The sequence below is a fragment of the Euprymna scolopes genome, chromosome 8 (genome assembly GCF_053919585.1).
Source record: "Euprymna scolopes isolate OS-2025 chromosome 8, ASM5391958v1, whole genome shotgun sequence".
NCBI lineage: Eukaryota > Metazoa > Mollusca > Cephalopoda > Sepiida > Sepiolidae > Euprymna > Euprymna scolopes.
Genome location: NC_136489.1, coordinates 39020515 through 39037576, shown reverse-complemented (window position 1 = coordinate 39037576; position 17062 = coordinate 39020515). Strand labels below are relative to the sequence as shown.

General features: G+C 31.5%; 1 long non-coding RNA gene across 2 annotated transcripts in view; it reads left to right on the top strand.

Moving 5' to 3' along the window:
* Positions 1 to 17062, top strand: part of LOC145283522 (uncharacterized) — a 207119-nt gene that overhangs the window by 148205 nt on the left and 41852 nt on the right. Inside the window, exon 4 of one of the 2 annotated variants that reach the window (XR_013868624.1) lies at positions 13287 to 13359. The exons of the other annotated variant lie outside the window; for it this stretch is intronic. This is a non-coding gene — a long non-coding RNA (uncharacterized LOC145283522). Of the gene's footprint in view, positions 1 to 13286; positions 13360 to 17062 lie in introns of those variants that run through there. 2 annotated transcript variants of the gene reach the window in all.

Genomic DNA, 17062 nt, shown 5'->3' with positions numbered 1-17062 from the left:
AGTTCTATCAGCATATCCTTCAGCTAACATTCACGTATGTTAAGATTTCAATGTTCACAACGTGGAATGGTTGACCCACTCAAACAAGACCGATGATGAGGGGAGATTCTGTCATGATTTCTCAATTGCTTATGACCTCACTCAGATTGTTCACGAACCCACCCGTGTGCCCGACAGTGACGCCCAGTATGCTAGTCTCCTAGACCTTTTTCTCACAACTTGCCCTGAACTCTGTTCAGTTTCCGTTCTGTCTCCTCTTGGATCTTCCGACCACTCAGTTGTATCAATTAAAATAGAAATGAAATGTAATAAGTCCTCAGACGTACCTCTCCATCGTACAGTATATCGATACACTATAGCTGACTGGGATAGTTTCCGTACATTTATATCGGATCTTCCTCTGCGTTCCATGTTTAAAAAGGATGTGTCGTCTATAGTATCAGAACTGACAGAATGGTTAATTGTAGGTATAGACAATTTCATACCCTCGAAAAAGTTCCAGCAAAAACGTTTTTCTCCAGAATGTACTGCTGCTATTGCACACAGAAATCACTTTTTCCACTGCTTCCAACGTAATAGATGTATGGAAACTAAAGCCGCTTTCAGGACTGTCAGCATCCATTGTAAGAAAGTAATAAAGAACGCTCGAGAGTTGTATGATCAGTCCGTAAAGTCCAAAGTAGCTAAGCAGCGGCTTGGTTCCCACCAGTTTTGGCAAATTGCAAACAGAATCCTGAACAGAAGCGTGTGCTCTATCTCAACTATCATCAATGGACCTGAGGTAATCTCGTCAGCATCAGACAAAGCAAAACTCTTTGCCAAGAACTTTGCAGCCAATTCTACCCTTTGCGACCAAGGCCGCCAACCCCCAATATTCCTCCTGTATCAGAAAACACACAATGTGATATACGTATATCTGTATGTGATGTTGCCAAGCTAATCAAACACCTTGATTTCAGTAAAGCAACCGGCCCTGACAGTATTCCAATTATAGTACTCAAAAACCAACCAGAACTAGCACCCATACTTACAAAACTGTTTAAACGTTGTCTTAAGAAGAATTGCTTCTCATAACCCTGGAAAATATCATCAGTATGCCCTGTATTTCAGAATTCAGGTGATCGGCCATCTCCCTCTCAGTACAGGCCAATAAGTCTCCTGTGCGTCATGAGTAAGTTGCTGGAATCTGTGTTAAATACAGAAGTAATCAATCATCTCAGCAAAAATAACCTTCTTAGTGACACTCAATATGGTTTCCGTTCTGCTAGATCTACAGCAGATGTGCTTACAGTTATATCTCATAGGATTAGCGAATCTCTCGGCAGAGGCTTCCTTTCTAGGGCAATTGCTTTTGACATATCAAAGGCTTTTGATAGGGTATGGCATAAAGGTTTACTTCATAAGATCTCTAGATATACCACAGCTGGAAATGTCTTCTCAATTATTAAATCATTTCTCTCTGATAGGTTCATAATAGTTGTAGTTGATGGGCAAAAATCAGAAGCTCACAGTATAAATGCTTGAGTCCCTCAGGGGTCCATCCTGGGCCCAACTCTTTTCCTGATCTACATTAATGATCTTCCAAATCACATCCTTACGTTATTCGTAGACATTTTTGCTGACGACACTACCATCTATTGTAGCACATCTAAGACAGTAAACGACAAAGTTCTCTCCAATTCTCTCTCCTCTGATCTTGATCACTTTGTACAATGGGGAAAGGAGTGGCTGGTTACTTTTAATGCATCTAAAACCAAGCTTCTATCTTTACATCATCAACGTTCTGATCCCCATCTGGCATCAATTGAAATGAATGGCTCTCGTCTTCAGGAGGCCTCAAGTTTTGACAGGCTTCTGGGCTTGACCTTTACTCCTGATCTTAAATGGAATACGTACATCAAATCTGTTGCCAAGGCCGCTGGAAAAATGGTGGTATCCTTCTATCGATCCAGTAGATATCTCACTGCTGATGCAATTCTCTATCTATATAAGAGCCAGATACGTCCAAGGATGGAGTACTGTTGCCACATCTGGGCAGGAGCTGCTAGATAAGACTTGTCCTGCCTTTATAGGGTTCAAAATAGACTTCGTGGCCTGGTGGGAGATGTCCTTTTCTCTTCGCTGCAACCTCTATCTCACAGAAGAGATGTTGCGAGTTTGTCTCTGATGTATCGTTATTTTCATGGAAAGTGTTCGACTGAGCTTCAATCTATGAGCCCCCTCGCCAAACTTTCACAAGAAACAGTAGACTAGCTGAAAACATTATCAATAATTTCCCACACTCTTTATCTGTGCCTAAACCTAAACGTAGATTCCATGATCAAAGCTTCTTTCTTTGAACTGCACGCCTGTGGAATTGTCTTCCGTTTTCCTGCTTTCCAGCTGTCTATAATATGGTTGTCTTCAAGTCCAACGTGAACAAGTTTCTGATGAGCCGTTCCACTTAAGTTAACAAATTTACCGAACTTCCATTACTATCGATTACTATATTGTCCTTTTGACTACTCTACACTCTAACCCTTATCCTTGAGTGGCCTATCGGCCTTGATAAGTGGTGGCGCCTATTTAAACAAAAAAACAACTCTCATACTAACTTTCGCCAAGCATAATCACTTCAAAACCGCTGGTGTCTTTCCCAGTATTAACTACCTTTCATTTGTTCTGAAGAGGATATGATATCTAAGATATCTTTATTTCTCAATATTTTATTTTTATATATCAAGTGAATGAATGAATATCGTTTCCAAAACAACAGTACACACAATGTGATTCTGTTATGTTTCTCCCTATGAAGGAGATAACTAATTGAACAATTGTTCATCTTACATCCTCTCTCTTTCTCTCTCTCACTCTCTCTTTCACACACACACACACACGCACGCACACACATATATATATATATATATATATATATATATATATATATATATATATATATATATATGCTCATGTGTTAGAACGTTATTATTTTAAATTCTATGAGATAAAGCACGAGCTATAAAACATCCATAAATAGAGCAAAGCCTAATAGTACAACGTGATAACCTTCAAATCCAATGTAAGACGCTCTTATAAATAATCAGGTTCTACTAATTTCACACTAGTAACGACTATTACACTAACCTTTATCCTTGTGTGGAATTCGAGATTCGGGATTTGGTAAGTGGTAACTAATACGTAAAAAAATGGAACCAATAATCTAATAAGAATTCGTAAAATATAAATTAATTACGTCATTGTGCGAAAGGTTATATGAATAAGTTAATTTTCACAGTCGCTCGGATATATATATATATATATATATATATATATATATATATAAGAGCAAGTAGTTAATAAAACATGTTAAAAAGCTTTTTGAAAAAGAGTTAAAAACATACTAAATTTTATAAGGAAACATTAAATCCTTAATCCGGGGAGTTTCGAAGAAATACTCTCCTTCTCATCAGAGGGTAGGAATTAGCAAAATGCGGGATAGGATTTTGCATGCAAAAGTATTTGATAAAACTACAAGTAAGCCAAAGATCTTACTTGAAAAAAAAGTGAAGCAGAGGGAAAAAGGTTTATTTCATTATATATATATATATATATATATATATATATATATATATATATATATATATATATACACCTGTATATTCCGCAGTAATTAATATTCCTGTATTTTTTGTATAAATTCCATTTGTATATATGAACATATATCAAAATTTATGTATTAAAATTTTATGATTCGTTTGCTCTAGCTTGTATATTGAGCAATTTTATTGGGTTTGGATTGACTTATTTTAAATATTATATCAAATAATATTCTGTAAAACCGAAAATCACTGGATTTGCATACCGGTAGATATATTTTCAATTCTTTTTTTTTTATTTGAAATGTTTTTTTTTTTTTTACCTTTTAAACTTTTACTTATTTTTTTATTTTTAAATATATTCTTAATATATTTTACCCGCTTAAAAAATGTGGTTCTTATTTCTTTTATATACTATTATATTCCCACCTCTGAAATAATTATTTTATTTCTTATTAGAAAAGTTTTCCATTTTGAATCTCATTTGTTTTAAGTCGGTGTTATCTTTCCTCCATTATATTTTAAAATTCTAGCGTTTTCTAGCCAGAATCATTCATCTTCGAAATATAATGGCTTAAATAAGTGTTTTCTATTTCCTTTTTCTGTTTCCTTATTGATTTGATAGTATGATAAAGTTATCATGTAACTTTACTCTTTATTATTTGAATTTATCCTATTGTTTGCTCCTCTTAACCGGGTTGAGATTTTTTTATTAAGATAGTTTTGCCACATTGACATTTTATTACAATTCATTTATATATATATATATATATATATATATATATATATATATATATATATATATATATATATATATATATATGAGAGAGAGGCGGGGAGAGAGATGTGCGCGTGTGTGTGTTTCATGTGTACGATACAGTTTCTACTAGTGTACTCCGTCAATGTTTCGTTTACAGATTTAAAAATTGATTTTTGAGCAACAAACATGTATTTATATGGCATGCATTAACGTCAAAGGAAACCGTTAATTGTAAGCGAAACGTATTGTTTTCCATTTTCGGTAGTGGCGCACGAGTCATTTTTTTTTTCAGTTTTGAAATCATTACTATATATTGAGTCCAACATAATATGATAATAAATATGAAATTTGCATTAATCCAAATATCATATTTAATCGTATGTTACTATATATATATATATATATATATATAAATATATATATATATACCTATAATATAATATAAATATATATATATATATACCTATATATATACATATATATATATATATATATATATATATATATATATATATATATATATATATACCTGTCCTAGTAAAATATATATCCTAGAAAAGTACATATACAATAGCAAATATGAACAATAAATAAAATAAATTAAAATTCCAAGGAGTTATTTTGTTTAGGACGTATTATATAGTAAATTATATGGAAAAAATAATAAAATTTACACAACAACAATAAAAGCAAATCAATGCTCCCATGTTAATTACACCATTGTCTTGAATACACATGACATAATTGCTCATGAAAAATTCAATAATTCAGAATTTTCTTAAATATCTAAGCATTTCATAAAAATGTATTACATTACATAACGGTAAATTTGCTGTAGAAAAATGTTTTTTGGTTTTACTTTGAATGCATTAAATTGGCGCGAAAATAATGTCGTTTTTGATGTTCAGTTATATAAAAAAAGCACATTATTTTTGCACCAACCTAATACGGTTTAGAAAGATGTTTACATGCGTGTCTTTCGAAAATATAAAGTTTACACAATCTTAAGAGACACATAATAATAACCTGTGACTATATTTCAAAATACTTAATCCCTTCATTAAAGTAGCAATTAAAATAAAACTTTATATAAACGCACGCTCTATTTACAAAAAATAATGTGCATTGCATATTTAGAAGAGGATATATATGCCACAGTTCACAATAATCTGTTCACAGGTTTAGGAAACTGGATGTTTTGTCCGTGAGTGCGTGTTTGGTTTTACTTACACATAGAAACTTTATTATTATTAATGGGAACTATTACAAACTTATCTTGATGTATTCAAAGTTCCTTAAATATTGCTGAGTTTCTAAGGAGAGGATCAATTTTTTAGGGTGTTTACTTTTTTTATATACGTTCAAGTTTTCTATTTAAAAAAATCAAATACACTTTTCTTCCATGCATCAAACGTAGACTGTACTAATTTATATTTATTTACCATAGATATGATAAAACTATCCAGTGCTTCGGTTACTGCTTTAACGCATTTAGTATAATTTAGGCATTTCTTAATTCAGAATTTTTTACTATCTTTAGATTACCTGAAATTACATGTTTATCTTACTATTACATAAAAGGGAGAAATTACATACACATTCTGGAATATTTATACCATCTATTGTTTTATAATCGAACCCCGTGTTACGTATGGTAAGCCGTAGTTTATATGCAACTATTGGTTGTCGATCTTTTGTCTGTAACACATTTGGTAGTAATTGTATGGGTTTTTGGATTATTGAATATTTTAGGTATATTTATATCATAAACTCTTTTATTTTTATACAAGACTACACAAACATTTCTAGTTTTATTTTTTATGCATTCAACAGGTGGCTTATATAATTAAGTGTCGATTATATCCAAAATATATTAATACCATTGAATGAAGTAATCTTTTTATATATCACATCCGGTTAAAATAAATTTTAGATGCTATTTCCTTCAAAACCTTTTTTGTTAGATTAAGCAGTTGTCTAATATAATTGAAAAACTCCAAAATTTTGGTAATTATAATATCTTTAGTTTTTTAAGAGTCCCTTGCATTAAATAATCGATTCTCTTTTGTTTCTGTTTGTTAAAGCTCTACAAGGCGAAACATAAAAATTATTTTCCGCCAAACACTTCGAAACTTCGAAAGAAGGAGTTCCTACTTCTCTATTACTAATGTCAACGGTTTAACCTGTCAAGATTCATCCGACCTCTTGGGTGATTAGAGCTAGGGGAACTCACTAGTTCTACGGACTACCCAGACCTAGATAGCGATCTGGTTTTAGGGATCGTATTAGAAGTTATAATTTTTATAACTTTTTTATGTTTTATCAGTTAAAAAACATAAGTACATTTTGTACCAGAAAAGTATTTTGATGAGAGAAAGGCAACCTGGTCATGCATATTCAAATTCCCAATATATAGTCATTGAAGTTTTTTTGTTTTACCTTTAAAACTATATAAACAAAACCTATTTAATTTTTTTCCTTTTTATCATTTGTTAGAAAACTATTTAGTAAGTAATTCATTTAATCACACACACACATATACATATATATATATATATATATATATATATATGCGTGTATGAATGAACATGTGTATATTTATCATACAGCGTTTTAAAAGAGATGGCCAGCGAAATCTATATTCTCTCACTATTGTTCGGCTCATTGGGTTTCTGTTTTTTTTTGTGTGTTTTTTTACACATAATTGGCATCTTTTAAGCCAATTAAGCAAGCTGCCCTCAATCAACAACGTTCACACTGGGATAATAAAAAGTAGACACATTTTTCTGCGCAGGTACATGGTTTCACAAGGTTTACTTTACACTTTGCTTGATGACGTATGCAAGCTCCAGATAAGTTCAAGACTAAATTAACTGGGAACTACCACATGACCTAATGCTTGCATGTCTTTGGGTCCTTTCCGCGGTATGTCAATAGCGCCGTATGTAAATAAACCCATGCACATGTAAGTCCGTGTTTATTGATGAATTTTGATGTAGCATTTTTGCCAGCATGAAAAGTACTTTTACATTCTTAGAACTTAAAGATAATTTTGTGGAAAAAGACGGTAAATTATTAAAATACATATAATTGCTAGTTTTTCTTGAATAACTATTGTCCAAATTGACTTGCAATAGATATTATAAAATCTTCTAGTCACATCGCTTTAATGCGAGTACGTTTTATTATCAGGTTTATGGTATTAAAAGACAGCTTTATTATATTACACATTAAGATTGATGTTTCACTAATTTACAAATAGCAATGTCTTTATATATCACTCGCGTGTTACTAGCTTTACGCAGTTGAATGCATTCTTAAATATGATATTTTGATTCAAATTTTTTTTTATTTATTATATATATATATATATATATATATATATATATATATATATACACACAATATTCGTAATTATTATATTTTGCTCAATATATAAGTGATTTCAAAGTTTTATAAGAGTCGAAATAAAGACGAAACGTTAATGAACAGATAACTCGGTTTGTTTCTTTTCATTTCTCTCTCTCCTCTCTCTCTCTTTCTCTCTCTCTCCCTCTCTCTCTCTCTCTCTCTCTCTCTCTCTCTCTCTCTCTCTCTCTCTATATATATATATATATATATATATATATATATATGACATGGTTGCCATCAGGTAAAATCGAAAAAATTACATTAAGCGGCCCAGCGTTGTTGGCCACCATCTAAGCTAATACAGTGTGTATATCGAAGCGTTGCAAATCCACCTACTTAAAAGTATAAATGTATATTTGCGCCTGCATGGAAGTTACACATGAAGTCTTCTTAAGGTTGCAAATTTTCACATCTAATTTTTTTTTTTACTATTTAGCAGCCATTTTTAGTGATTTAAAACCAGATCAAATTTGTTCTGACACATTCGAATCCCCTATACATTTATTGAAATAAATGTATAGGGGATTCGAATGTGTCAGAACAAATTTGAAAGATTAATTTGGCAGAGACGACTCTGACACACACGCGCACGGACGCATACACAGATATCACTTATCTGTCTGCAATTACGCGTATTGTAATTACTAAACATGTTAGAAGCAAGGGTTAAAATCACCAGTGACAATTATTGGTTCACTTCAGTTATGCAGTCACTTTACGATTCTTTATAGTTGAAGATAATACAATAGGACAAAATATGCATATTGAAATAATAATGTATCATAAAGAAAAGAAAATATCACCACAATAGATAATATTACTAAATTTGTATCCTTTGGTGTTCTTATTTTAAGGTATCTTATTTACATACATTTATTAACTCGCTCGTTTCGAAGTTCAATTTATTACCCAGCGCGTCACACTCTGGAGAATTAAGATACATAAGTGTTTCACAAGAATAAAACAGTAAAGTGATCGACCATAGACCAAGGCGATACAACGGCTTCTTTTTGATTTAATATTATTTATTTATTTATTTATCTTGAATTTATTCTGTCTTTTTCATGTTGAGTGCTTAGCAAAATGTTTCCAACTAGTATTTTATCAAGTCGTTGGTATTACCCAATCAGTTGATGGACCCTTGTATCTTTCAGTTATGCAATATAAGTGCAGAATATTTCGAGTCCATATATATATTTTTTCAATTTTCATGTAAATGTCTCTGCGTTGTGTTCGTAAAATATGCTTACTTGCCTCTTCACAATGATGAAGCGCAGATTTTAATGCGTACAACAACAAACTACTTCTTAAAAGCCAACTATGTTGTGAAAAATAAATATCCTTTCATTATAATCAGAACAATTAAAGAAAAGATGATTTGTAGAACAGATACCGTTTGATATTAAGGCTCAGCCCACCAGAGATAGGCATAAATAAGAATTTAAGTAAAAAAGAAAAGGCCGGGCAATACAGGAAATTTACAGCGAGGGAATAACAAAAGACCACCTGATTGTTAACGTTTGATGCAAAGGCGTCCTAGATTTTTACTGCTGATGCAAAATCGAACGTAAACTCTAGAAAAAGCAAATGGAACAATAACAAACAGAAACCTGACAAATGTGGGCTAAATAAAAAAAAATTTGTTTGAAGAGAGAATTTAGACTACTAATAAGAAAAAGAGAGGGAGAGAGACGCATAGATGCCACAATAGCATCTTTCAAATAACAGTGACTGTTTTAATATCCAAACATGTTGTCATTTATTTGATAAACACAGCAGTACTTAAACTACGCGATTTGTGTGTCGTCAAGTATGCATGAAAGGAGAACCGAAGTGTAACAATACAACACGTATACAAGTTATAGAGAATCACAAAGAATACACCGTTGTGTTCGAAGAACGCATACATTTACTAGTTTTGCTAACCAATTGTACTGAACAATATGTTAAGAACATGTTGATTTGTAATTCTTCGTTGAATGAAGTAATGTGATTTAGCGACTTATTGGATGAGCAGGTTTAGGACAATTATCCCCGCTGGTATTCGCTGTCGAAATTCAATTCGTAACAGGTAACAAATATTGATTGACTACCTTCTAGTGAGAACAGCGTATGAATGTCTGGTGTTCAAACGACTCTCTATCTATCTCTCTATCTATAACTCTCTATATTTCTACCTCTCTCTCTCTCGTGCACATATTAATTTGATTTTAGCGAATCACGAATTACGGCCGAACAAACTTATTCATTCCACCTTGCATGTACTAGTCCGCGGTTTAATCACGTCTGTTTTCTTGTATTATTTAAAAGTTTCGCAAACTTTAACGTGTGTAACGTAATTTTGTAAACTTAGACGATGATATTTAGTTGGAATTTAAAAGAAGTGCTTTGTTTAACAAACTTTAAGGAATGCACATCTAATTCAGTCAACTTATAAGCACATTGTATTTCTTTATTTAAGAGTGTTTGTTTCGGAAATTTCATGGAATGTAAACATAATCTTATAGACTTAGAGTGCGTTATTGCTTGATCATTTGAAATAGTCTTTCATTATTGTCCCTGCTATTAGACATTATTATTTCTCCCCTTAGACTTTCTACTTTACATTGCAAAAGCATTCATTCTTTCGGGAAACATACTAAAATGTAATTAGTAAATTATAGAGCTGTCTTGCATGCCACTTGATTGAAGGAACTAACTATAACGAAACATAGTTATCACATTAGTATTAGTTTTGAAAATGCTAAGTATATAGGTTGGAGGAACAAAGATAGCAATAAGAGAGTGTCACAAAATTTAAACTTCTTGAAATAGGAAAATATACTTAAATAATAACAGTGAATTAATGAAGGGCAATACTCCAAGAAGTAAAATGTAGTACAGCATCAAAAGCAGAGAATAGGATAATTTTGAAGAACACATGCCAGATAATATTCAAAGAAAACGTTGAGATTAGTAATATCGCATCTGTGAGAGATTAGTTGCAAAGAAGAAGAAAATGTATAGAATCAACTTGTCGATAACCTGTGAATGGAATGGAAATTCCCGGATCAAATATGACAAGAACACTTCATACATTAGAAATTGTTCCCAATTCTCTATAATCTAATGCAATGTATTATCAGAAAAAAGATGGAATAGAAAAAAAAGGTGGGGTTTCCTTTTTCGAAAAAACAGTTGAAAATGATTAAAAAAGTCAGAAAGATCAACATTTAAAATCGTAAAAAGAATTAAGATATATTAAAACAAACATTTATACCTCTTTGTACATGCGTATGCCTGCATTAACATTAATATATACACAACGGAAATCTCTCAAGATATCTTTCCGCGTTGAGAAGAAAAACAACAGAAGGGAGAAGGTCAAGAATCTCATAAGATATTTAACGCTAAGATCGATTCATTCTGTAGGCACAAACAAGGATTTCTAATAGCGATAGACATATTCCAAAATATTAAAATGACTTTTGGAATCTGCTTAAAACATAACTCGCCCTGTCATTCATATTAACACAACCAACTCCGTATATATATATATATATATATATATATATATATATATATATATATATATAAAGTTTTTGGACCAAGTCACCTTCGTGGCTGTGATATGTTTATATCTTATTCCATACACTTTGCAACCCAAATAAAAAAAAAAGTCTAATATTTTAATGAAATACACATATCTATTTTAATTGTTATATGTCGACAAGATATTTTTATATGCATGAGGCAAAATCCTTTAAAGTACCCTTTAAGCTAAATTTAAAGTAACTGTTTAAACAAACTATACCTCATTTGATTCGCCTTTTATTCTTCTATAATTTTACCTATTCATATTTGACTTTACATTTAAATATTCCAGGGTCCACGCCAATTAAAAAAAATAACTTCAAATTCAGGAGTCAAAAAGAAATTCGGCACAATTGAGAATTGTTCTTTAAATGTAATTTTAGGACAGTAATGCAACACAAATACAATAGAAACACAATGAACTTCTTACTATTTAGTAGCATGGCTATTCTGCAATTTGACAGCATACAATCTTTTGAATTAGACTGCAGCAATACTCTAGGGAAAGGGCATCCAACTTTTCCTGTAATTTTTGTCCAACGTTCTTCCAAAGTCGAAATTTTAGCATAGTGTAGCTGTTGCTTTATGTAATTCTATATGTTTTCGATAAAACTGAGGTCTGGAAATTGGTCAAGCTAATCCAAACACGGAATATCATGCTCTTCCAGGAGCCTCTTAATATTTCCAGTTGTGTGAATGGGAGCATACATGAGGATGAGGTTATTTTCCAAATTCCGACCAAAGTAGGGTAGAAAATACTCAGTCAACCTATTAATGTACTTGGTCGTATTAATTCAACCTTGCAAGCGAACTACAGATCATTGACAGTTTGTACTAATAATGACCCACACAAAACCGAACCTAAACCACCTTGCAGCGTTGAAACTGAGCACCTAGGATTAAATTCTTCGTCTTTCATCCGAAGAACCAACTGCCTAACACCACTGCTTAGTCTATTGAACTTGCTTTCGTCGCTAAAAAGCACTTTTGACCAATATGAAGAGTCATGATTTTCATTGCATCTGATGAAGTGCAGACGGCGCTATATGTTCTTTACAGAAATTATTGGCTTGCGTCTTGCAACATATCCTCGCAAATTAAATTCCTTTACTCTGTTCTTGACAGTAGAAAGAGAACACTTTTAACAAAGGGATCCGTTTCAAATATGTTTCTTAGGCTACGAATCTTGATAGAATTGTCTTCCCTGTTTATCGATTGGATAAAGCAGAATGGTGGATATTTATGAGCTCCTGACGAAAACCAAGACAACGTCGTGACATATGGATTACATATTACGTTCTATAACCTGGAACAACAACAATTATGATTAGAAAGCTTTGTTGCCTGTTGATGAATAATTTAAAATGATTAAGGGCGATAATTTAAGCTGGTTTTAATAAATGTGTTGCTGCAAACTTTCTTTTTTCCTCCTTAATTTGAAGTTATTTTTTTTTAAATTGACGTACATACTAGAATATTTCAATTAAAAGTCAAATATGAAAAGGTAAAATAGGTTGTTTAAACAGTTACATTAAATTTAGATTACATTTGAAGTTTTTGAATAAATTACAAGTGCGGACTTCATTTTTGCCGGCACTATATATGAGTAAATGAAGTAGTTAAATGTATATATATATATATATATATATATATATATATATATATATATATATATATATATGTGTGTGTATAAATGTATAAATATAATATATATATAAATATAAATATATATTTAAATATATGTGTATATATATAAATATATATATATATAAATATAAATATTTATATATATATATATATATATATATATATATATATATATATATATATCATAACCCCGTGATACAGCATTAAATATTAGTAAACTATACAGTACAGTATATAATACATATGTATATAATCAAATCCTACATATAAATCACACTATGTGTGCGTGTCTCTATTTTTCCAATTGTATCTCCTTCCAGACGGAAGATCGCTGGACAGCGTGCAGTAGCAGAACACTTTGCACGTTGGGTGCAGAATTTTATTAGAGGTATTTAGTCTATTTTAAAAATTGCTAAGGGGGTTAAACTTTAGAGAATTATATTTTGGCAATAATGGTGCAACGAATTCGTTTTAAGTATGTGTACGTCCTGCAAATTTATCTATTTATTTTACAACGCTTTAAATCGATTGCCCTTGGGTGCAGTATATAGCCTGGCCAGCAACTAATACCAGTGTTGCGGATTCGAACATTTTCGTTTTTTTTTTCACATTCCGATAATCTTCCGATAATCTTGACTTGTAAATATGTTTAAGTAAAAATATTACAAGAAAACAATTATTAAAAGAAATATACAGAAGAATGTGTTTGATTACATTATATAAGAAGAACAAAATGCAGTTGCTATGTTTTTAAAAGTAAACAATGGATTTTAATATCAGCTATAAACTGCAAAATCATTATACAGGAAATGATGTCATTTCTCTAAAACTTGACGAGCAGTTCTTTTAGAATTGGGTCAAATATGATATTCTAACTCTGTTTATGGAGGAGCAATAAGATCGCCTAAATGCAAAAACCAGATACTACACTTTGAGTGGTCATTTTCTTAAGAATAAGTAAAATATGATATGCGTACTCTGCTTATGAGGACGACAATATAAGATCGCTTGAATCCTTAAGAACAGATACTATAATATGAGCTTAGCCAAAAGGCAAACTAACCCGATTATATAGTGTACTTTGCTACCAAATATTAACTTCTATCAAAAAATACATCAAAAAATGCATTAAAAAAATCTTTATAAGCTATGGCAATGACAGTACATGTCATATTCCAAAAGTTACATGAAAAACTGTTAATTCCTATTATTCGGTAACGCTTAGGGCGTATTTGTCACATTCCAAATATTACGTAAATAGAGCAAGTATACTGCGTTCTCATTTTCGTCCGTAATGTCCTCATGACAGTAATTGCAAAAACCCTTCTTAAGAGGGAAAAACATGCACTCATTAGCAATGTGAAACAAATAATATACTTTGATCTTAGCCAGAAGACCAAGTTACCGTCTTAATTAGCATATTTTCCTCCCAAACATGATCTTCTCCTATAATAAAAATAAAAAAAATCTTTATGATGTTCGACACAGACAATGTCATGTACATGGAAAAGCTGGGATTCCAAAAATCAGGTAAATAGATAAGTTACAGTACTGCATATTTTTCACAATTCTACTAAAGATTATTTCCTTCCTAAACATGAATTTGTATACATTGGATTCACTCCTAAACTAATTAACCTATCATTATGAAATTTAATTATGAGTATATGTTTGTATGTTTCTATATACTGGATTCATTCCTAAACTACTAACCGATCATTATGACTTTTAGTATGAGTATATTATAATGTATTTCGATGTATTTGATTCACAGACTAACCGACAATTATGAATTATAAGTATGTTTATAGTATTGTATATTCGTATATAATGGATTAAACAGTGCGTAGGGTTCATCCATAAGCTCCCGCCCCAGTTAGTGGGAGGTGGGTTACTTAATCATAGCAATTTTTGCCACTTAATATTTGTTCTATCATTGCAGGAGATTATTATAATATAATAGTATAATAATATAACATTATTTTCATTTTCCGACAGATTACCTCAAATAAATAGAGATGGTTTATGTATCCTTATTCCATGAAGGTTCAAAAAACATTTAAATTCTTCTCATCGACGGAAAGAAATGAATAAGTAAATTATATAAATAGGGGAAATAACATTTTCCTGGTTTTAGCATTTTATGAAACTGCTTTTATTAAGTTCATCTTTCTACTGTCGTCTTATCGAGTTTTTTTTTCTTTTTTTTTTTTTTTTTTGGTTGGACTAACTGTGGACTAAGTTACTGCACCGAAGCATGTGAAGCTTCTTCCCGGAGGATTTCACGGATTTCGTCTACAGTAAAAATATAGGAGCGTGAAATATTGATTGATCATCATTCAATCCTAGGTAATGTCAGATGTACTTGCTATTCTCTCTCTCTCTCTCTCTCTCTCCATATATATATATATATATATATATATATATATATATGTATGTATATATATATATGTGTGTGTGTGCGTCTTTGTGTGTATATATATGCACATATATATATGTATATATATATATGTATATATATGTGTGTATATATATGTATATGTATATATATATGTATGTCTATCTATCTATTTCTCTCTCTCTATATATATATATTATATATATATATATATATATATATATATATATATATATATATATATATATATAGACGATGTCGCGAGAGGTACTATAAAAAACAGAAATATTTTAGCCTCATGAGTTATTTTTTATACATGTTCAAAACCATTCTCAATGCACTTTTTCCTAGCAAAGATGTGATAGATGTTCATGGGTGTCCACAGCGCAGATTGTCAGGCACATCGAGCTGAAATCGAAAAACTTATCTACAAAATATTCTGACATCAAATGTATTATTATTTGCATGGAGGGATTTAAAGGCACATTTTTGCTTCTTAATTATGTCAATGAAATCGATTACTTTCTTGGATTCGCGCATTATTTTTATTTATTTATTTTTTTTTTTTACACAGTGATCACCACTTATCAAGGCCCGGAAGCCACTCAGGGATAAGGGTTATTGCAAGTACATGACGTTAGTGAGGAGATTTGATGAAGTGTTTAATTAAGGGGGCGGTTCATTAGGAATTTGTTAACATTAGACTTGAAGACATCCAAGTTGTAGTCCGGAGGGAAGCAGGAAGACGGACCAGAGTTCCACAGGCGTGCAGTTCTAAGAAAGAAGCTTTGTTAATGAAATCCGCGTTTTGATTTAGGCACAGATATAGAGTGGGGGAAAATTTTCACAGTGGATTCAGCTAGACGGGTGTTTTTTTGTGAAAGATTGGCGAGGGGGACCAGGGATTGGAGTTCAGACGAGCACCTGCCATGAAAATAACGATAAAACAAGGATAGGCTCGCAACGTCTCTTCTGTGGGAGAGGGGTTGCAGGGTAGAGAAAAGGGCATCCCCCACTAAACCACGAAGTCTATTTTGTACTGTGTCAAGGCATTATTAATATGTTAGAGAGAAATCAAACCTTCAAGTCTTTCATTGTATACGTTTCGTCATCATAAGATCGGTATTCACCATACATTTTTATCATTACACACGGAAAAATAATATACATATATTTTTAAAACCAAGGATATATATATATATATATAAATATATATATATAAATATATATATATATATATATATATATATATATATATATATATATATATATATATATATATATATAGGAAGAGAAGGATGAAGTTTTTTAGTTTTATCATATTAGTCTGCTTTACAGGATTTTCTTATTCTTAAATAATTTCTGTTCTGGATTCATTTTGAGTGTTAATTTAATTAATTATTTAATTGAAGATAAAGCAAACAACCCGATATTATTCAAGAATTCTGGCGAAAGGACAGACCCATCAAATTATCGCCCCATTAGCCTCCTCCCACTTTTTGCCAAAATATTTGAGACCATAATTAACATGCTCTAGTCCATCATCTTACAGATGCTAAACTACTGACTGACAAACAATATGGATTTAGACAAGCCCGTTCCACAGCAGACATCCTCACTGTGATCTCTGAACGTATATACCATTCACTGGACAAAGCGGGGGAAGGCGGAGCGGTAGCTCTAGATATATCTAAGGCT